The following is a 21,337-nucleotide window of genomic DNA, read 5'->3' as shown; positions in this document are numbered from 1 at the left end:
AAATAAGCAGATCTAGCCGCTTTTAAGGCCTTTCTGTATGCAATCGAACTGTCTTTCCATGAAATGCGAAATACCTCTAGTTTTGTTTTCTTCCAGTTGCGCTCCATTTTTCTGGCTGCTCTCTTAAGGGCCTGAGTGTGCTCGTTGTACCACGGCGTTGGACTATTTTCTTTAATCTTCTTTAAGCGCAAAGGAGCAACTGTGTCTAAAGTGCTGGAAAAGAGAGAGTTAAGAGTTTCTGTCTCAATATCTAGTTCTTCTAAGCCAGGGGTGTCAAACTCAGTTCCTGGAGGGCCACAACCCTGCAGAGTTTAGCTTCAACCCTAATTAAACACACCTGATCCAGCTAATCAAGTTCTTCAGGATTACTAGAAACTTCCAGGCAGGTGTTTTTGGAGCTGGTTGGCGCTAAACTCTGCAAGACAGTGGCCCTCCAGGAACTGAGTTTGACACCCCTGTTCTAAGCTATCCGGGATGCTGAGATGATGAAACTGATCAGGAAGATTATTGATAAAGCAATCTTTAGTGGCAGAAGTGATAGGTCTAACAGATTTGTAACACGGAGACGGCTTTGCAGCCTTGGCTAAATGAAGTTTACACAAAACTAAATAATGATCTGAGATGTCATTGCTCTGCTGCAGAATTTCAACGGTATCAACATTGATTTCATGTGATATTAGATCTAGAGTATGATTACGACAATGAGTAGGTCCTGACACGTGTTGTCTAACTCCAATTGAGTTCAGAATATCTTTAAATGCCAATCCCAATGCATCTTTTTCGTTATCCACATGTATATTAAAATCACCAACAATTAGGACTTTATCTGCAGCCAATACTAACTCTGATAGAAAATCAGCAAATTCTTTGATAAAGTCTGTATGGTGCCCTGGTGGCCTGTATACAGTAGCCAGCACAAATGTTAAACGTGATTTATCATTTACACTAGATAATGTTACATTAAGCAACAACACTTCAAAAGAATTATATTCAAAATAAGACTTCTCAGTAATTCTGAAGATATTACTATAAATTACAGCAACACCTCCCCCTTTGCCTTTCAGACGAGGTTCATGTTTATAACAGTAATCTTGCGGGGTGGACTCATTTAAAGTAATATAATTGTCTGGTTTTAGCCAGGTTTCTGTCAAACACAGCACATCTAGATTATAGTCTGTAATCATATCATTAACAATAAGTGCTTTTGAAGTAAGGGATCGAATATTCAGCAACCCGAGCTTTATCATTTGTTCATCCGTATTATATCTGTTTTTTATTTGTTGAACATCAATTACATTTTTACCCTTGAATGGGTTTAGGAGTTTTTTGTATGTCCTAATTCGGGGAACAGACACAGTCTCTATGATATCTAGATGAAAGAGGCTCTATGTGATGGGATTTATCTGACCTTGGTGACGTGAGACAGCTAGCAGATGGTCGGTTTAGCCAGTCTGTCTGCTTCCTAACCTGAGCCCCAGATTGTCATCTTTGATCTCTAAGACTATGTGCCATATTACTAGAGAGAAGAGCAGCACCATCCCAGGAGGGATGAATACCATCTCTTTTTAAAGGAACACTCCACCGTTTTTTGAAATAGGGCTTATTCACCTTCTTTCATACATTTAGATAGATGGGCAAATGCATTTTTGTCTCAGTGCATGCATTGTTTTAGTTTGACAGGGTCGGTGCTAGCTTAGCTTAGCATAATGAATGGAATCCTTTGTTGCCAGCTAGCATGTCCTGAGTAAAAGTGATATAAAAAAAATAAAAAAAACACCTAATTACTTCTTGTGGCCTGCGTATTCACAACGAGTACAAATAGCGATGCAGATTAACACTAGGCGATTTCCTATGCAGATATTGACTTAATATATTAAGGACTATATTAGGGGGAAGCACAGGCGAAGCACTGCTACTTGGGTGTGATATCTCTGCGCCCAAGTAGCAGTGCTTCGCCTGTGCTTCCCCCTAATATAGTCCAAAGTCAATATCTGCCTAGGAAATTGCCTAGTGTTAATCTGCATCACTATTTGTACTTGTTGTGAATACGCAGGCCACAAGAAGTAATTAGGTGGTTTTTTTTTATTTTTTATATTACTTTTACTCAGGACATGCTAGCTGGCAACAAAGGATTCCATTCATTATGCTAAGCTAAGCTAGCGCCGACCCTGTCAAACTAAAACAATGCATGCACTGAGACAAAAATGCATTTGCCCACCTATCTAAATGTATGAAAGAAGGTGAATAAGCCCTATTTCAAAAAACGGTGGAGTGTTCCTTTAACAGGTCAGGTCTGCCCCAAAAACTTTTCCAATTGTCTATGAATTCTATATTATTTTGGGGACACCACTTTGACAGCCAGCGATTGAGTGAGGACAATCTACTAACTATCTCATCACTCCGGCGAACAGGAAGGGGGCCAGAGCAAATTACAGAACCTAAATAACATCTTATGGTGGCATTTTCTATAGAATGGTTGGATGAGGTCTTGTGGCCAGATCTGAACTGAAGGCGGGATCCATAAGCCCCCCACCACATGTTTTATGTTTTATATAAAGCCCATCAGTGTGTTGCTGGTGATATGAAAGAGTAATTGAAATGGTGCTTGTGTGTATGGTTTTGTTGCAAGAATTTCATTTTTAGAAAGGAGTGTTAAGTTTTGATTGCAGTGTTTCATTTTGGCACAGATGTGAGTTGTTAATCTCCAAGTGCTATGTCTCATTGGCTTGTGTGTAGAGTTTTGACATAATGAGCCAAATTCTGTAAAGTGTGTAAGCAATAGGCAAAAACTGTAAAAAGCAGATATAATACGGATGAACAAATGATAAAGCTCGGGTTGCTGAATATTCGATCCCTTACTTCAAAAGCACTTATTGTTAATGATATTGATACTGATTGATATTGATAAGATACTGAGAAGTCTAGTTTTAAATATAATTCTTTTAAAGTGTTGGTGCTTAATGTAACACTATCTAGTGTAAATGGTAAATCACGTTTGAGATTTGCGCTGGCTACTGTATACAGGCCACCAGGGCACCAGAGTTAGTACTGGCTGCAGATAAAGTCCTAATTGTTGGTGATTTCAATATACATGTAGATAATGAAAAAGATGCACTGGGATTGGCATTTAAATACATTCTGAACTCTAATGGAGTTAGACAACATGTGTCAGGACCTACTCATTGTCACAATCATACTCTAGATCTAATATTATCACATGGAATCAATTTTGATGCTGTTGAAATTCTGCAGCAGAGCGATGACATCTCAGATCATTATCTAGTCTCGTGCATTCTTCATTTAGCCAAGGCTGCAAAGTCGACTCCGTGTTACAAATATGTTAGACCTATCACTTCTGCCACTAAAGATTGTTTTATTAATAATATTCCTGATCAGTTGCATCTTCTCAGCATCCCAGATAGCTTAGAAGAACTCTATATTGCGACAGAAACTTTTGACTCTCTCTTTTCCAGCAGTTTAGACACAGTTGCTCCTTTGCACTTAAAGAAGATTAAAGAAAATAGTCCAATGATTACAACAAGCACACTCAGGCCCTTAAGAGAGCAGCCATAAAAAGGGAGTGCAACTGGAAGAAAACAAGAGTTTTTTTGCATTTCATGGAAAGAGAGCACGATTGCTTACAGAGAGGCCTTAAAAGCTGCTAGATCTGCTTATTTTTCAACCCTATTTGAAGAAAATAAACAAAACCCTAGGTAATTATTTGAAACAGTGGCTAAATTAATGAAAAATAAAGCTTCAACCCCAGAGGTTTCCAAGCAGCACAGCAGTAATGACTTTATGAACTTCTTTAGTTACAAGATTGATAATATCAGGGAGAAAATTATAACTATGCAATCGTCTACTACAGTATCGCATCAGGCAGTGCATTGTAGTCTCCCCGAGAAAAAAAATTATTCATTCATTGCTATAGGAGAGGAAGAATTTTCTAAACTCGTTAAATCATCTAAATCAACAACATGTATGTTAGACCCTATACCAACTAAGCTACTGAAAGAGATGCTTCCAGAGATCATAGATCCTCTTCTTAATATCATTAATTCATCTTTGTCATTAGGATACATACCAAAAACTTTTAAGCTGGCTATGATTAAACCGCTTGTTAAAAAAAACACAACTTGATCCTACAGAATTAGTCAATTACAGGCCGATCTCGAATCTACCTTTTCTGTCAAAGATACTAGAACAGGCATTATCCTCACAACTATGTTGTATCTATTTATCTGCGAGGATTTTCAGTCAGGATTTAGACTGTACCATAGTACTGAGACTGCTCTCATCAGAGTCACAAATGATTTGCTCTTATCATCCGATCGTGGTTGTATTAGTGTGACTCGATCTTAGTGCTGCATTTGATACCATTGACCTCATCATTCTTTTAAATAGACTCGAAAATTATGTTGGCATTAGTGGAATTGCATTAGCATGGTTTAAATCATACTTATCTGACCGTTATCAGTTTGTAGCAGTAAATGAAGAGATGTCTTATCAATCAAAAGTTCAATATGGAGTACCACAAGGCTCAGTACTAGGATAGTTGCTGTTCACTCTGTACATGCTACCCTAAGGAGATATCATTAGGAAGCATGGCATTAGTTTTCACTGTTATTCTGATGATACTCAGCTCTATATTTCTTTACACCCTGACGAAACTTACCAATTCACAAAATTACCGGAATGCATAGCTGATATAAAAAACTGGATGACTGGTAATTTCCTACTACTTAATTAAAAAAAACCCCAGAGATTCTAATTATTGGACAAAAAATTTCCTCACGTAATTGTAACGCTGATATCCACAGAAGACGAAGATGAAGATAAATCCAAGGTTTATTAAACAAGTATTAACAAAAGAGCCAACTATACGAGACAGTGTGCTAAACACAAACAATACCATACCCCGAAGTGAACATAAGGAGGAACTTAAATACACTGTGATGATGACCTGCAAGTGCAGGTTATGTCATATTATAGTCTGTCACGTCTATTGCAATCTCAAAATTCCGGCCAGTTGATAATACCTAGAATATCAAAATCAACTGCTGGCGGTAGATCTTTTTCCTATTTAGCACCAAAACTTTGGAACACTCTTTCTAACATTGTCCGGGAAGCAGACACATGAGTAAAAACACATCTCTTTGACCTAGCATACACATAACACATTATAGACTTCTATAATTCAATGTTAGGCTGCATAGATTAGGTCAGCCGGAACCGGGAACACTTCCCATAAATCCTGATGTACTTGTTACATCATAAAAAGGATGGCGTCTACGCTAATATTACACTGTAAAAACTAAAGGAGCCTCAAATATCCTGTCGAATACTCAAGGAACTTCAAAATGTAATTTAAGTGCCTCAAAGCTCTTTCTCCTATAGTAGGGTTACTGGAGGAGCATTGACAATCTTTGAGGTTTGTTGTAAAGTTTTCTTTCATCGAAACAGAGACCAGGAGACAGTTGGGATCGCGTTCAACGGAAGTTATTCTTTATTGAGAACTCCGCTGTACGTTGCTGTAGTACTTCCAACATGATCTGACTGAGGGAACTTTACATGGTATCTTATAGGCAATTCAGTGGGCTGTCCTTAAAGGTGCTGAACTTACACACAGCCTTAGAGATGACTACTGAATCTAATCATCTAAAGACAATAGAGGCAATTACCCCCAACTGAGATAATGGTACCCCCCAAATTGTATAAACAACACATGGTCACGAGAACTAAGACTAGGTAAACATTCACACATAGTTCAACTCTTAGTAGAAAGATCAAAGACTAACAAAACCCCTTCAAAGGAAACTGTTAAATCTAATCAGTAAATGGATGCCCTCATGTTCACCTTGAATGCCCAATACAGTATAGTTCACCTTAGTTTTTTATGTGATGTTATGTAAGGAAATAGGATAAGCAGATCTAAAACATATTTGAAATAGATTCTTAAAATTTGTTATTCTTCAGGTTCTTGCTGGAACTTATGGGATCCTTTAAGCACTTTGTATTTAGGTTCTGGAGTCACATTTTCATTACCATGAGACCTCAAAGTGCTTTGGGGGAAAATAGAGTAACTTAAATGCGATAAAAGGGTTATTGGAAGATCTTTTAACATTTAAGTGGTTCCTGGAAGATCTCTTTTATGTTAAATCCAGCATCTGGAGGAACCCAATGGTTCAGTGAGGCCAGAATAAGATTATTATTATCCTATTATTATTATTATTATTATTATAGGCTACTTAAGTTTGATTCAGTATACATACCCAGGTGAAAAAGACATACTATTAAATGTATTAAAAATGTACTTGAGTGTGTTTTTAGTAGGCCTACAATACAAATATAATTTAATGCATTTTTAATACATTTAACAGTAGCCTACGTCTTTTTCACCTGGGTAGCTTACATTTATTTAGTATAGGCCTATTTTATTGATTAATTTAAACCTTAAACAACAACACTAAATAATAATAATATTAATAATATGAAGAAGAAGAACCAGGAGGAGAAAAGTTTTATTCTGTCACGAAACTGCTGCTATTCCTCTGCTGTCATCGCTTCAGTGATCCTCACGCTGCTCGCGCGCAACAAAGCTCAGCTGATCGACGTCATCGGGTTTGAAAGTAACAGCTCCTCTCATCAAAGCTTCCGCCGTTTCTTCGGCTCTCCGTTACAAGGTTTGTAAACTCGCCAAATAAATATAAATACAAAGTCTACTCACTATATATTCAAACACACATATATAAACTAAATTTATTATACATTACTATGTTTTTACAGTGTTTATTACCACTCGTTTATTGCACAGTATCTGGTATGAAGGTTTTAACCGCGATGCTAACTACATTGATCTAATGAACAAATGGAAATTATTGACTTATTGTCTTAGATTGAGTTAGTCATTCAGTTCAACATATTCTGTACAACTGTGTCTTCAAATTGCTGATATAGCCTAACTAATCTAGCTGATTCCTGCTGTCGTCATTGGCGTTTGTTATGAATAACAAAAGCAGGTTAATATAGTTTGGTCTGTTTTTGTTTAGCCTAACTTTACTTACTACAGGTGCCCTCATTCTCTCAAATACCATTTTAAAGCCATTTACTGGTCAATAAATATTATGTTGTGAATAATCAGCTTTGTTCTTTTGTTTCCCCAGAACTAACGTTACCAGTAACGTTACATTTCTAAAATAATCTTAACATTTCAGTGGCAACATTGAATTACAGTAAGTTACCTGCACCACATGCAAGTACTTTATTACTATGAACTTTCTCTGTGTGAAATTGTATTGTTTGACTGTGTACTTGTGTTTTTTAATCAGTTATTCTCTGAAAATCTTCCCTCATGCTCTCAAATCTCATTCATGTTACTCAGAAAAATAATATCACAGGTTTGGCGCCAATAATGCTATGCACTTTTTCTTATATCTTTATCATTTGCATTTGAATTTAAGACATTTTAACTCTGAATTATAACTTCAAGTTTAGTCTTTTTCGACAAAAAAAAGGAAAAAGTTATTATATGGCTTCGGAAAACTTACAACACAACACATAACACATGAGTTGTGAACTCATTGATTATTTTTAGGATCTTTTCTGGGACATTTTTGGAGCTTTTTGTTTCATGCAGTGAAATTGAATGGTGACAGGGGTTGCCTTATGCCTGAGATCTGCTTTTGGGTTCCACAGACAGAAAGTCAAACAGGTTTGGAACGTCACAAGGATGAGGAAATTATTTCAATTTCACAACTACCACATTAATAACATTACTAACAGTAAGTTTTGTACTTTGCAGGGATCTCGGTAAGCTGAAATACAAGTTTGAACAAGAATAAAAATCCTCCTGTAGACCTGAAAATCATTGAAGTGCCTGGACCATCCACCAGAAAAGAGGAAAAATAAACGGAAAACGAATCTGCTGTACCTTTTCACTTTTCTAACTCTTTAAGCACCTCACATGTCCCTTGTGAAGATTTTATTATTGATTGCATTTTATGTTGCAGCGAGTAAAGGTGCGGTCACATTTTTGAATTTCGTGAAATTACACAGGCAAAAAGGTCTATTGACCATTGTCAGCAGTGTAGCGATGTAATATATGAAGCACAGCTCACGCAGGAGTTAGCCTGGTAATACCAAACTCTGCTACTTCGCTTTGCTTCGTAGACAGTCTGGCATGGCATAATTGAAAAGCGTTTTCTTTCTCGCGGGGGGGCGCTTGTCTGAAGTTTAAAATCATTGGTTACCCGTAAGCCAATCACATAACGTTTGGTTATGGCGTGTGTTATGCGCATGCTCAGCCGCATCTAACTTCCACTGTAAACACATGTATGATGCGAAAACAAAACCATCGAGCGAAATACCGGAGTGAACATGGCTGTGAACGACTTTTGCAGATTATGTGAAGTAAATCTACGCATCCATGGTACAATCAGCGTCTACGTCACGGCTCTCAGCCCGCCCTCTGTTCGTTGATTGGCCGGCTGTTTTGAGGCCGGAGGAAAACGAATTCCAGTGACCAACTTGGTCCCATAGTGACATTTTTGACCACACACGAAATTGCTGATCGTGTGAATTCTTATTGAAATGACTGGAATTCACCAGTAAACATTCACAGAACAACAGATACTTTTACTGCACCTTAATACTGTTTCCGGGTCAAAGCCTCTACTTCCTCTATCTTGTTTCATGAGAATACTGAACAACCATTTATGAACACTGTTGATTCAAGTCACACATTTAAGCTTTTCAAAAGCCATAATGTACATCAGTCTCCAGTCTAACGGCATCCCAGACTTCAACATTTTATGATTCAAAAGAGCTGAATAACTAACCATCAGAGATTTCGGTATTGAGATAAAGGTTAGGATCATAATTTTCAGGAATATTACAGTACAATGAGTGCATATTAGCAGTGTTTGTTTTTGGCATTTGATAGAGCTTTTGGACTTGGAAACAGTGATGTCAGACTTACCATCAGACTGAAACACAAATGTTTTAAAGTTAAGTGAAGATGGACATTTTTAATTAGTCAAAATTAAACAATTTTTACATTGATTTATTTCGTGGAACATATGTGTTTCCATGCATTTTGCTGAAATGTCTTTTCTTGTATAGCCTATTGTATATACATGGTTGATTATTCATGTTGCTTATGTATTATACTATTTTTTTTGTGTATTCATTGATATTAATCTATAGTTAATTTTTTTTCCCCATGTGCATGGAAGTGTATGTATAAAAATGAATATAAAATATGTAATAAACAATTCTTATTTTATTTGGTTCAATTTGTTTATTATAATAGAAGTCAAAGGTAACCATAGTAACATGAAATTAAATATTTAAAAAAATTAAATTTGGTTCCTGGAGGCACCCAAAGTGGTTCCACACAGTGCCTAATAAAAGAGTTCCTCAGGAAACTTGTGTGGTTCTTCAGAGAACCGCCCCTTTTTAAAGGGTGCCTAGAGGATCTACAGACGGTTCCGTCGGTGTGGCAAAGTGAAGAACCCCAAAAGGTTCCTCCAGGCACCTTTTATTTTTACAGTGTAGTCTCTCTGTTTATCCCGAGGTTTAACGCAGTCCACCGGATCCAGGCCGTATCCAGATCTGATGAAGGACCTGCGCCTGGACACGACGACAACGCAGTCCTGAAGTCTCAACTAGTCTCTCCCCTGTGAAGGCCCCCTTCCCTTCCCTTTACCTCTGTACAGATAAAATGTTGTCGGGATAATTCCGGTTCACGTGGCCATGCGGAAGCGATACAAATTTCTGTATTATACATTTTTCAAGGCTTGTACCTTGGAATCTATTTCAGTGGTTTGCGTTCTTGAGCCACCAGGCACTGTTTTTTTGCAAATGAGCGGCCGGATCGCATTAAGGGTTTTCTGTTAGAACGATGTCGTGTTAGCGGCCGCTAAGTTAATAACTAATGATCGTTACGACGGAAGTGAATCAATCAAAACTAACTTTAACTGGACAATAACTTTATTCTAGAGCTGCTGTAAAGCCAAAATTTCCTATTATCACTGTAAAGCTGCTTTGAAACAATCTATATTGTTAAAAGCTATATAAATGAAGGTGACTTGACTTGACACACACACACACACACACTCACACACACACACACACACACAATGCACAAGACACTTTTACAATTGCTGCTCTCTCTCTTTTTGTATACTGCTTGCTCTTTATAATGTAAACATATTTAAATTATCATGTGCCTGATGTTTTTTATTGTTTATATTGTATTTTATATATATTTTTAACACTTGTCTGTGTTATTTTGGTGTTTTACACCCTGGGTCTGAGGGAAACGGAATTTCAATCCTCTGTATGTCCTGTACATAAAGTAGAATTGACAATAAACTTAAACTTAAGATCAGAGAATATTGCTGAACAAGTTTATTCAGGAGTGAAATAACTGAATGATAAATAAACCTAGGAAAAGATGTGACAATGCAGAGTAACTTTATGTTTGGTGCCTTTGGTACTGGTTTCCTTAGTCTGTTATTGCTACAATCTGATGTGCACAGTAAGCACTGCATTTGTTGCTAAGAAACTGCATAGTGATGCAGTACTGCTTCCTTTTTTTTTTTTTTTTTTTTTTTTTTACATGTTACACATTATGGCTCCAGTGATGGTGTCAAGTCACTGACATCTAACTCTACAAACTTCTTCCCCTATTGTGGCTTCTGGCTCCGGCACTCCTGATGTGTTCATTCATGCTTCCCTGGCTGTCAGCAGCAGGTATCATGGAGATTCACAGGCCATGTGCACTAGAAATTAGACTTGTTTACTTTTATTTTTCGGATGGCAGGAAACAACCCCTCTAAAATCTTTTTGTTGTTTCTCTAAGCTAATCTGCCCATTGTGCCAAAGTAAAACAGCCTTTGTTTAATTTTCTGCATGAGATGAAAATGATTTGTTCCAAGAGAGAACAGATATTATTCACAATGGCCCGTCTTTCAACATCTGCGTATAGACTGTGAATGTGCTTCTCACGTATGGGTGAAATCTGGTGTGCTATAGGAAACACCATTATGATGCGGCACCACTTACTGCTGAACAACAGGATCCAGTTAGCATGTTTGTTAACAGCTCTCTTTTCTAACTTCAAACTGAAACAGACACATAAAATGAGGACAGCCAGAGTCGTAGGAAGCAGATTCTAAGGGGAAACCAATGTGTCTATTTTATTTCCTGCCACTGATATCAGTGCCAAATGGGATGCTCCTGCAAAAAATGTAACTGGTGGACAGTGTAAGTGCACCTATATCTTACAGTTTTAAGTAACATACACACCTCAGCACAACCTTAACTTGCTGCTGTTACACTTGTCAGTTCTAAACGCCTTGGCCTCTGTGAGAGCACCTATTTCCAAGATGTAGCTAACCTTCATCCTTCATGGTAGTGAAACTTAACTGCAGGTAATTTGTGCCCCGAATCCATGAAAGGCTACTCATTCAGCCGGAACTAATTTACGCAGAATCAATTTTACCTTCCACGTGTAATGACCCTGCCAGAAGAGTTGAATGAGTGATGTTCTGATTATTAGCAGCAGCATAATTATGCAAAACCATGTGGTGAGGAAAAAGCAGCCAAGCAAGAACAAATCACATCATATTTTTACTTTCCTCCATCCAAGATTTTTTCATGGGTCCCTCACGCTCTTCTTTATCATGTTGGGTTTTGAAAGGCAAATGTATCCCAGGTGACAACAGGAATACCATTGCATTTATTTTAAATGAAAATTCTGTCCAGGCTCCACCCTAAATTTCTAGTCAAGTCACCTTTATATATATATATACTGTAGTGCTTCATACAATATGGATTGTTTCAAAGCAGCTTTACAGTGATAAACAGGAAAAAGTATGCATTTCAGCTGTTGCTCATCTGAAGTCAGTTCAGTGTTGATTCAGATCAGTTGTAAAGATCATTAATTAAAAAATTAGTTCGTTTAATCTATAAAGCAGTTCTGCAAAAAAATTTTTTTTTTTAAAAATGATGCCATCTTCCAAATTAGTTCAGTTCTCATACAACAGCGTCAGTACATTCAGAAAATAACCTTGGGAGAAACCAGGCTGGTCGGGGGACCAGTCCTACCAGAAAGACTCGGGAGAAGATATTGTAACAATCATGCATTTATTAATGACCCAGCAAGCAATATATGCGATAAAGTATTTGTCGTAGGCCCCGTCCGTAACTCGCAATCCGAGAGTACGGATTCAGCATTTCCTGCCTGAAGATGAAGGCAGGGGCGCAGCCGACCCCCTGTGAGGTATTGGAAGGGACCGTCCTGGTGGTGGTGGGGAGGTTGGAGGGGAAGGGACCATCCTGCAGTGGTAGAGAAGATGGAGGGAAGAAACCATCTTGTTGGTGGAGGGAAGAAACCATCTTGGTGGTGGTGGGGTGGATGGTGGTGAGTGAAAGCGTTCAGCATCTGCGAACTCAGACAAGTGTAAGTATGGGTCCTTTATACTTCTAGTATTAGAACATGATTGGATGGATGAGAAGGTAACAAGTGACGCAACAATTGAGTCTTCCTGGCAGAACTTGCGCTAAAGCTTTCATTTCTTCTCCAGTGTATATCACAGCCCTATTCATGATCATTCATACCTCCACACATATGGCATTTGTAATTATTTTTTACATAATTTGGAAGCAAAAACTCTAGGCTACAAGAGCCAGTTCTCAAAAGTCTTGTGGACACATATTTGTTTTTTGTGATCTTATTTCAGTAACTTAATTTTAGTTTTTTCAATAACCTCGCATAAACGTTATTTTATCCAAAATACAAATATGTACTTACATGTTGCTCACATATAATTGTAGCCCAATATTTGCTGAATACAGTGTAATGAGACTTTAGCCATTAATATGTTTATTAGAAGAGTTAATTAATTGCGACAAATTTAATGCATCACATATGTCCTTAAGTGAATTTGAGGATTTCGAAAGCCAGTCCCAGTTTAACTAACTAAACAGAGGTTTAGTATAAGCTGCAGACCCCTTTGTTAAAAAAGGTGATTTGAAGTAAGAAATGTCCTGGTTGCGTATGCAACCCCCTGAAGGAGGGAACGGAGGACGTAGTCGACGTCGACTGAATGGGGATCACCCTTAGGGAGCCTGTCTTCTTCGTACTACTATTTAATCAAGCCAATTCAACATTGACGTGCGTGATTACACGCTCCGCCCCGCAGCGCGGGTATAAACACGGAAGTGGACGCACACACCAGTTGCTTTTTCGCTGAGGAGCCGAGCGTCCCCTGGAGTCAGCGGTGGTCCAGCAGTAGTGGCAAGGGGACTACGTCCTCCGCTCCCTCCTTCAGGGAACGGTGGGTTGCATACGGAACCAGAACATTCCCTTTCAGTCGAGAACGTCAGACGTAGTCGACGTCGACTGAATGGGGATCTATTGAAAGCGCCACTAGTACTGCCACCTTCCAGTGCCTAGACAGAAGCCTCCTGATCCCCCTGCGAATTAAGGCGGAGAAGGAACAGGGCTTTAGGGCAGGGAAGTCACTGCTGTTCCTACAGGACCACTAGGGGTGGTTAATCGGTTAAGTCTGATTTCCCGATTCGATTCGATTACGATTATTGAAGTCCCGATTTGATTACAGTCGATTTTCGATTATTAACGATTCTCGATTAGCGATTATTGATTTTCCATTTCACAACAGTAAACGAAAATACACTTCAAGTTGAACTAAACAATAACAAATAAATGAAAGGCTTATTTCCTTTAGGAAGTAGATCAGAACCAACATACTGTAGAAATTGGACAATTTTCTTCTAGAAAGACACGGTGTTCAGGTGGAGGAAGACTGCAGGTTGCAGTCGAAACATGTCAAGGTAAAGAAAAAGTTTTTTCTCCACCTGAACACCTTGTCTTTCTAGAAGAAAATTGTCCAATTTAATCATTAAGAAGACAAAATGAACATTTTTGAACAACTTACTGTAGCTTCAGCTTATATACTGTACTGTAGAACACAGTGACAAAATGCAACACACTAACTTGTGAGTAATCAAGTTGTACTAAACATTCATAGCTCTGGAATGACCAGATTCTTATGGAGGAAGACCAGCTGGTCCACATGTTGTGGCGTGAGTGTGCTCCGTTGTGCTGACACGATGTCTCCCGCAGTGGAGAACACTCTCTCTGCAGCAACGCTTGTACCTGGGATACATAAATATCGTTTGGCCAGCTTAGCTAGGAGAGGATACACATGATGGTTGGTGCTCCACCACTCAAGGGGGTCATCGGTGAGAGAAAGTGAAGGGGCCTCCAGATACATGCAAACCTCTTCCTCAGCCCTGGTGTGTGCCGACTTGGGCTCTGCTGTGATGACAGCTACATTAAATGTTTGGCCCAGCAGTGCAGTCAGAGAAGATGGTCTTGAGGTAGAGGGCGTGGAAGGACCATCTTCATCCAGCTTCAGGGCTTCGTCGCAAACCTTCTGAACTGCATCATCCTCCTCACCGTCATCATGCCCCTCAGCCATGTCATCACCTTCCCCCTCAGGGACTTCAGCCTCTTGCCTCATCACCTAACACAAGGGAAGCAGTGAAATAAGACACAAAGCATACAAAGCACACAACTGATACAAAGCATTCTATTAATCAGATCATTAATTAATCATTCTCTAAAAAAAGTAGAATTATTAATATCAAAAGAGAGAATACCTCGAGGGATGATGCCTCTGTAGTCACTCTGCTGTATGTCTCAGGCATGTGACTGGCTAAGGACAAAAAAGCAGGAAAATATACTGAGACCCCCCCCCCCCCCGCCTCGCCCCGCCTCGCCCCGCCCTGCCCCGCCGATCAAACCGATAAAAACATCCAACTTTTTATGACACATGACAACAACTTATTTGAATTTAAAAAATAAAATATATATTTTTACATTTTTTTACACCAAACTTAAACTGCTTAATGTGCAATATCCAACTTATGTCATGAGTATGACACATAACAACATAACAAAAAAAATGCAATATTGTGATATATTATTACAATTTAAAATAATTGGTTTTCCATTTATTAGCCTATACTTTAAATTATCATTTATTTCTGTGATGCAAAGCTGAATTTTCAGGATCATTACTGCAGTCCTTTAGAAATCATTCTAATATGATGATTCATTATCAAAGTTGGAAACAGTTCTGCTGCTTAATATTTTTTAATAACCTGTGATACTTTTAGGATACTTTGATGAATAAAAAGTAATAAAATTAAAATAAAAATAAAAAAGAAGAAGAATTAAAAAAAAAAAAATAGAAATATTTTGTAACAATATACACTACTGGTCAGTAATTTGGGTTCAGTAATTTTTTTCTTTCTTTTTTTGAAATAAATCAATACTTTTATTCAGCAAGGATGTGTTAAATTGATAAAAAGTGATAGTAAAAAAGATTTATATTATTAGAAAATATTTTTTTTATTTTGAATAAATGCAGTTCTTTTTAACCTTTTATTCATCAAATATTTTAGGCAGCAGAACTGTTTCCAACACTCATAATAAATCAGAATATTAGAATGATTTCTAAAGGATCATGTGATAGACCGGATGTCACATGCTGAAGACTGGAGTAATGATCCTGAAAATTCAGCTTTGCTTCACAGAAATAAATTATAATTTAAAGTATAATAAATTGAAAACCAATTATTTTAAATTGTAATAATATATCACAATATTAAAAAAAAAAAATCAGTATATCAAATGCATTTATTTTTTGATCAAATAAATGCAGGCTTGATGAGCAGAAGAAACTTCTTTCAAAAACATTAAAAATAGTAATGTTTCCAAACTTTTGGCCTGTACTGTATTCCCCCCAAAACTGCACAACTGTAGGGTAAAACATTAATAAAAAGTGATAATAAAAAATGCGTCTTAAAACTGACATGATTGTAACAAAATCACACAGTCTGGAGAACTCAGAACAACTGCTAACATTAAGTTTAAGGTAAAAATAACTGCCATGAAATTATAGTATCTTACTCCTATGCAATTAGATAAACTGTTCATTCACTACATCACTTTACCTCTGTCTTTATCCCCTTTTATCCTCTTCTCTTCTTTTTGGCACTGTATCTATCGCAGACTATAATGCTCATTTATAATGTGTCATGTAAATTCGGCCATCCGTCACAATCAGGAAACTTTCACCGCGTCTAGAACTGGCGCGAGCTGCCAGACCCGTTTCTACGAGCCTGTGTTAAAGGCCATGTTGCAGGTTAGAGTACCCAGTGAGCCAATGTATAGAAAAATAATGTAGGAACTAGATTTAAATATAAACATATACTTATAAAACGCTATTTAGGCTTCTGGAGTCGGTTTTGTGAGGAAAATTTTACTTCCGCATTTGAAAACCGCCGAACCGGAAGTGATGTAACATGAGGGAGAGCGGTCAAAGTAAACAATAGGAAAGCAATGGATCGCAATGACAGCTCGGAAAGCTGGGGGAATTGTAGCCTAAATGTTTACTCGTATGATATATATAATTCATATAATTGATATATATGATGATATCATATAATTATGAGCCTGATATGAAGCCAAGTGAGCAGGCCAGGGTTAGACAGAACAACGGTGAGTTGTGGTGTGAGGAGAACAGGGCGAGAGAACAGTGTTAGCTTTAGCCGACGATATATAGCCTATAACACTATGCTCAGATCATTATAATCATGTATCAGGCAATAGCAAAGCTAGTATTTAGACCCTTACCTGCATGTGTTGTGTGTGTCAGCCATTTGGAGACAGTTTCCAGAGGAAGAGGGACTTTATAAAGGCTTTGAATTAACCCATTTGGGGACGATGAATAAAAAAAAAATATCACAATCACAACTGTCTTTACTGTATAAAAACTTTATATGTAGAAACAGCCAACACAAACATTAAAGTCGGTTTGTACAGATTGAAAATGAATTATAGAACATAATATTTATAATAATTAAATAAGATTTATAATAATAAGTGTCGGCTGCAGACTAATAACAAACACATAAATACATTACATTACAAGTTTATGTAGGATATGTTAATGAATTAAATTAAGACAAGGCACATTTTGTAAAACAGATGTACATGAATAAGTGATCTCCGACGGATCCGTGAGCGTCATGTTTCCCGCTGGCGGCCGAACCACATGCTGACAGCGGACCGGGCGACCCGATGAAGGAGCCGGGACAGTGTGCACATATCGCCGTCATCAAATCGCCGGGATTATAATCATCTGGTCTATAGTGAATGCTACACACTACCGCGTTTTTCAAAGCAGAAGTGAAGTCCCGTCTCTACCCTGCACAAAACGCACACAGGCACGGAAGATCGCACCGTCCTTTTTCTTATTCGGAAACCTGTGGACTCGGATGTCCTGACAGGCCATAATTCACAATCATTTACCACGACGATGATTAATTGAAATACAATAAGCACCGAAAACACACTGAATCATGATCCGCTCCAGCTGAATACCAACCTACTCCGCACTGAGTGAACGCAGAGCCGGCGAACGACTACCTCATGTGACGTCATATGACGCGATGGTGAAAAAAAGCGGTTTTTCAACACGGTCAAGGAAACTGTCACGTTTTCTATTAAATTTGTGCCCTTATGTCTTGCAAAACAATTTTTAATCCTGCATTTACTTTTCATATGGTATTTTCATACAAGGTTATATTAATAAAAATTTTTTAAAAAAACCTGCAACATGGGCTTTAAGCGCCCTCAAAAAAAAGCAATGCTGTCTATATGGATGCGGCGGAAAAATCACATCCCTGATTATTAGTGGGGTAATTTACGAGATACATCCTTGGATCCATTATCGCCTACACTAAGCCATTCGGCTGATATCTCTAAATAAACTCTAACTGACAAACATGATAATACTTTAGCTGATTGAAAGCACAGTCAAACTTTACCCCATCGGTCATTTCCTCCTGTAATGATGCTTGTTTCTACCGATATGACAGGACCTGATTTTGTGGGTGTTCGCTGGAAGGATTCCCTGTCTATGAGGCAATACCTACAAAAATATCTGCTTTTACTGAAGTTTTTAGTAAAACCTCCAATGCAGTGTGACCCTAGATTGTCCCATGTTATAGTGATCACAGTACCCCACACAATGTTCCCATCAGGACCATGAATTCCAGTTTCTTCCATTTCTTTCAAGTCATGAACAGCAGCAGAAAACACATTTTCTTGGCCAAAAAATTTGAAGTCCTCCTCTACACAACAAGACAAGCTGCATTGGATCAATGGAAGACCTGTTGTGTGTTGCGATCTCTGCTGGTGTCATATACACTGCTAAAAATCGTATGTTTCTTTCTGCCAGATCCTAGAGGGTTAGCAACCTCAAATGAATCTTGATTCAATATTATGGAAAACGAGGATGGCATTCCTGTAACAATCTATTATTTTTGATGACTTTACCATCTCTCAGATTTTCCAGCACATCAGGTTTCTGGTGGTTGATGTTTTCATTGCAAATGACAGAAAGACACAATATAATTTGTCATTTTAGGCGATAATTTATTTAGGTAAACCATAGCATTTTAAGTGCAATATTCAATTTATTATTATGCGTTGTCGGTGGGGGCGACATTGCAAGTATTGTACATTAATTCAAGTATATTATGTTTACAGAAGGTTTGAATACAATGGCGGGCGAAGAGGAAAAATTATGCGAGCTTTATATGTATACATCTCCTCTACGTGTGTGTGAGTGATTTTGGTTGGGTGACAGTTGTAGGTTACAGTTTGACAAAAGCACAATGTTGTGTTTTACATAAATATAAGTTTAACGATGTCCTCTATGAACAAAATGACGGAGTATGTTTTTGTTTTGTTTCCACTGTTCGATCGCGCCCGCGCCTCTCTCTCTCTGGCACACACATTCCAGCATTGCAATCTTGACATCGCAGCCTGTTATTATGCTGCGTTTACACCAAACGCGAATAGAGCGTCAAATTCGCGTCTAGTTCGACGCTTGAACATTTTGAATCCATTCGCGCGTCCAAAGCGAAAGCGAGTTTTGAAGCGAAATAGACGGGCGTTCAGTGCTATGACTCTACTATGACTCTACTACCCCGTTGTGTGAGCGGTGTATATCATTTCACGCATCGTCCGTTGCTTGCATCTGCTTGCGTCAACTGTTTTGACTTTGAAAGGGAGCGCGTCGCTCGCATTGCTCGCGTTGACTATGTAACGGCCCTAAGTGACACATTGGAATTGAGTTAAGCTAGCTAGCTAGCGAGCTAGCGCTAGATAATCATACAAGTTTGCAAAAATAACAGCAGCACGCAGCAGCCCAACTCAACTAACTCTGCCACCCTTCCTCTATGTCGACACATTCTTACACATTAAACTGAGTGAGAAGATAACTATAGGATCTTATTTCAATTATGCTTTCAAGTATCACCAACTTACGTGTTAGTTACAGTGGTATCCAGTGTCTAGCTGCTAGTCTCCATTAAAGGAACACTCCACCGTTTTTTGAAATAGGGCTTATTCACCTTCTTTCATACATTTAGATAGGTGGGCAAATGCATTTTTGTCTCAGTGCATGCATTGTTTTAGTTTGACAGGGTCGGCGCTAGCTTAGCTTAGCATAATGAATGGAATCCTTTGTTGCCAGCTAGCATGTCCTGAGTAAAAGTAATATAAAAAAAAAAAAAAAAACCCACCTAATTACTTCTTGTGGCCTGCGTATTCACAACAAGTACAAATAGTGATGCAGATTAACACTAGGCAATTTCCTAGGCAGATATTGACTTTGGACTATATTAGGGGGAAGCACAGGCGAAGCACTGCTACTTGGGCGCAGAGATATCACACCCAAGTAGCAGTGCTTCGCCTGTGCTTCCCCCTAATATAGTCCTTAATATATTAAGTCAATATCTGCATAGGAAATCGCCTAGTGTTAATCTGCATCGCTATTTGTACTCGTTGTGAATACGCAGGCCACAAGAAGTAATTAGGTGTTTTTTTTTATTTTTTTATATCACTTTTACTCAGGACATGCTAGCTGGCAACAAAGGATTCCATTCATTATGCTAAGCTAAGCTAGCGCCGACCCTGTCAAACTAAAACAATGCATGCACTGAGACAAAAATGCATTTGCCCATCCAAGGGCGTAGATTTGGTTTGAACATTGGGGGGGTTGAAAAATTATTCTGCATATTTTTCATGTGATCATGGTATAAATATTGGGGGGGTTGTAATGCATAGATTTAAATATTGGGGGGGTTATCTCCCCCCTAACCCCCCCACAAACTACGCCCCTGTGCCCATCTATCTAAATGTATGAAAGAAGGTGAATAAGCCCTATTTCAAAAAATGGTGGAGTGTTCCTTTAAGCGCTGTCAGAATGCAGGCACATTATGCAGCAGGCACGTGACGTAATGTCTTGCACTGTTGATGGGGGCGTGACCCAACATGTTGCTAATATGGGGCTTGTAGCGTAAGTGACAAATGACTTGATAAAAAAAAAATAATGCATACATTTCAGCTTCCTTTAGACCGTTTCTGTTCAGGAGGGTTTTTTTTTAATTAAATTTATTTTCCCCCTCCTCAGACTGGGGGTGGGGCCGTGAGGTTGGGGGGGGCGGCGGGGTACCCGAGCCTTGACCAATGGTGGCCGTGGCCCCCCCTGGCCACCACGTAGCTACGCCCCTGCATCTACTAATGCATTACTTGCATGATCCTCATTCAACTCCTCCACTCCATCATTGGCATCATTATTGTTCCCATCATCCAGTCCTGTTTGAGTCATTTCACTGTCTGATGAACTAGCTGTGCTGACAGTGGCAGTAGCCTACTAGAGGTGCAGTGAGATTTAATTTTATGTTTGCGACTTATGTTCAAGGAGAACGATGAACGATGACAAAATTTGGAACAGTTATCATATCACCTGGAGATGGTCACACAAGGCTGAAATATGTGCAGTTACAAAGTTACAACCCCCTACTTTGCATGTTAAAGCATCTCCTTCCATGCATGTTTGTGGCAATGGTTTAACGGTGTGCATATGGAACCGGTACATATGCTTTCAACAGTGGCGGTTCTACATTGAATTACACCCTGGGCGAGACCCCCTTCGAGATTTATTTCCCCAGAAAACAAGACTTAATATCTTATTTTAAATAAGTAAAATAACGTTATGCATCTTTATTTAAGAAATGTTTGATATTTGGACTGGAAACAAGACAAAAATACTAAGTAAGAAAAGCATTTTTTTGCAGTGTAATAACTGAACTTGTAACAGTTTTGTTGCAAAGCACAATATTATGGTGAAATTAGATCTCGTGTTTGAGTTAAAACCGAATTATT

Source organism: Abramis brama (assembly GCF_963993115.1).
Source record: "Abramis brama genome assembly, chromosome: 15".
Classification (NCBI taxonomy): domain Eukaryota; kingdom Metazoa; phylum Chordata; class Actinopteri; order Cypriniformes; family Leuciscidae; genus Abramis; species Abramis brama.
Note: the sequence above shows the minus strand (reverse complement) of the source record.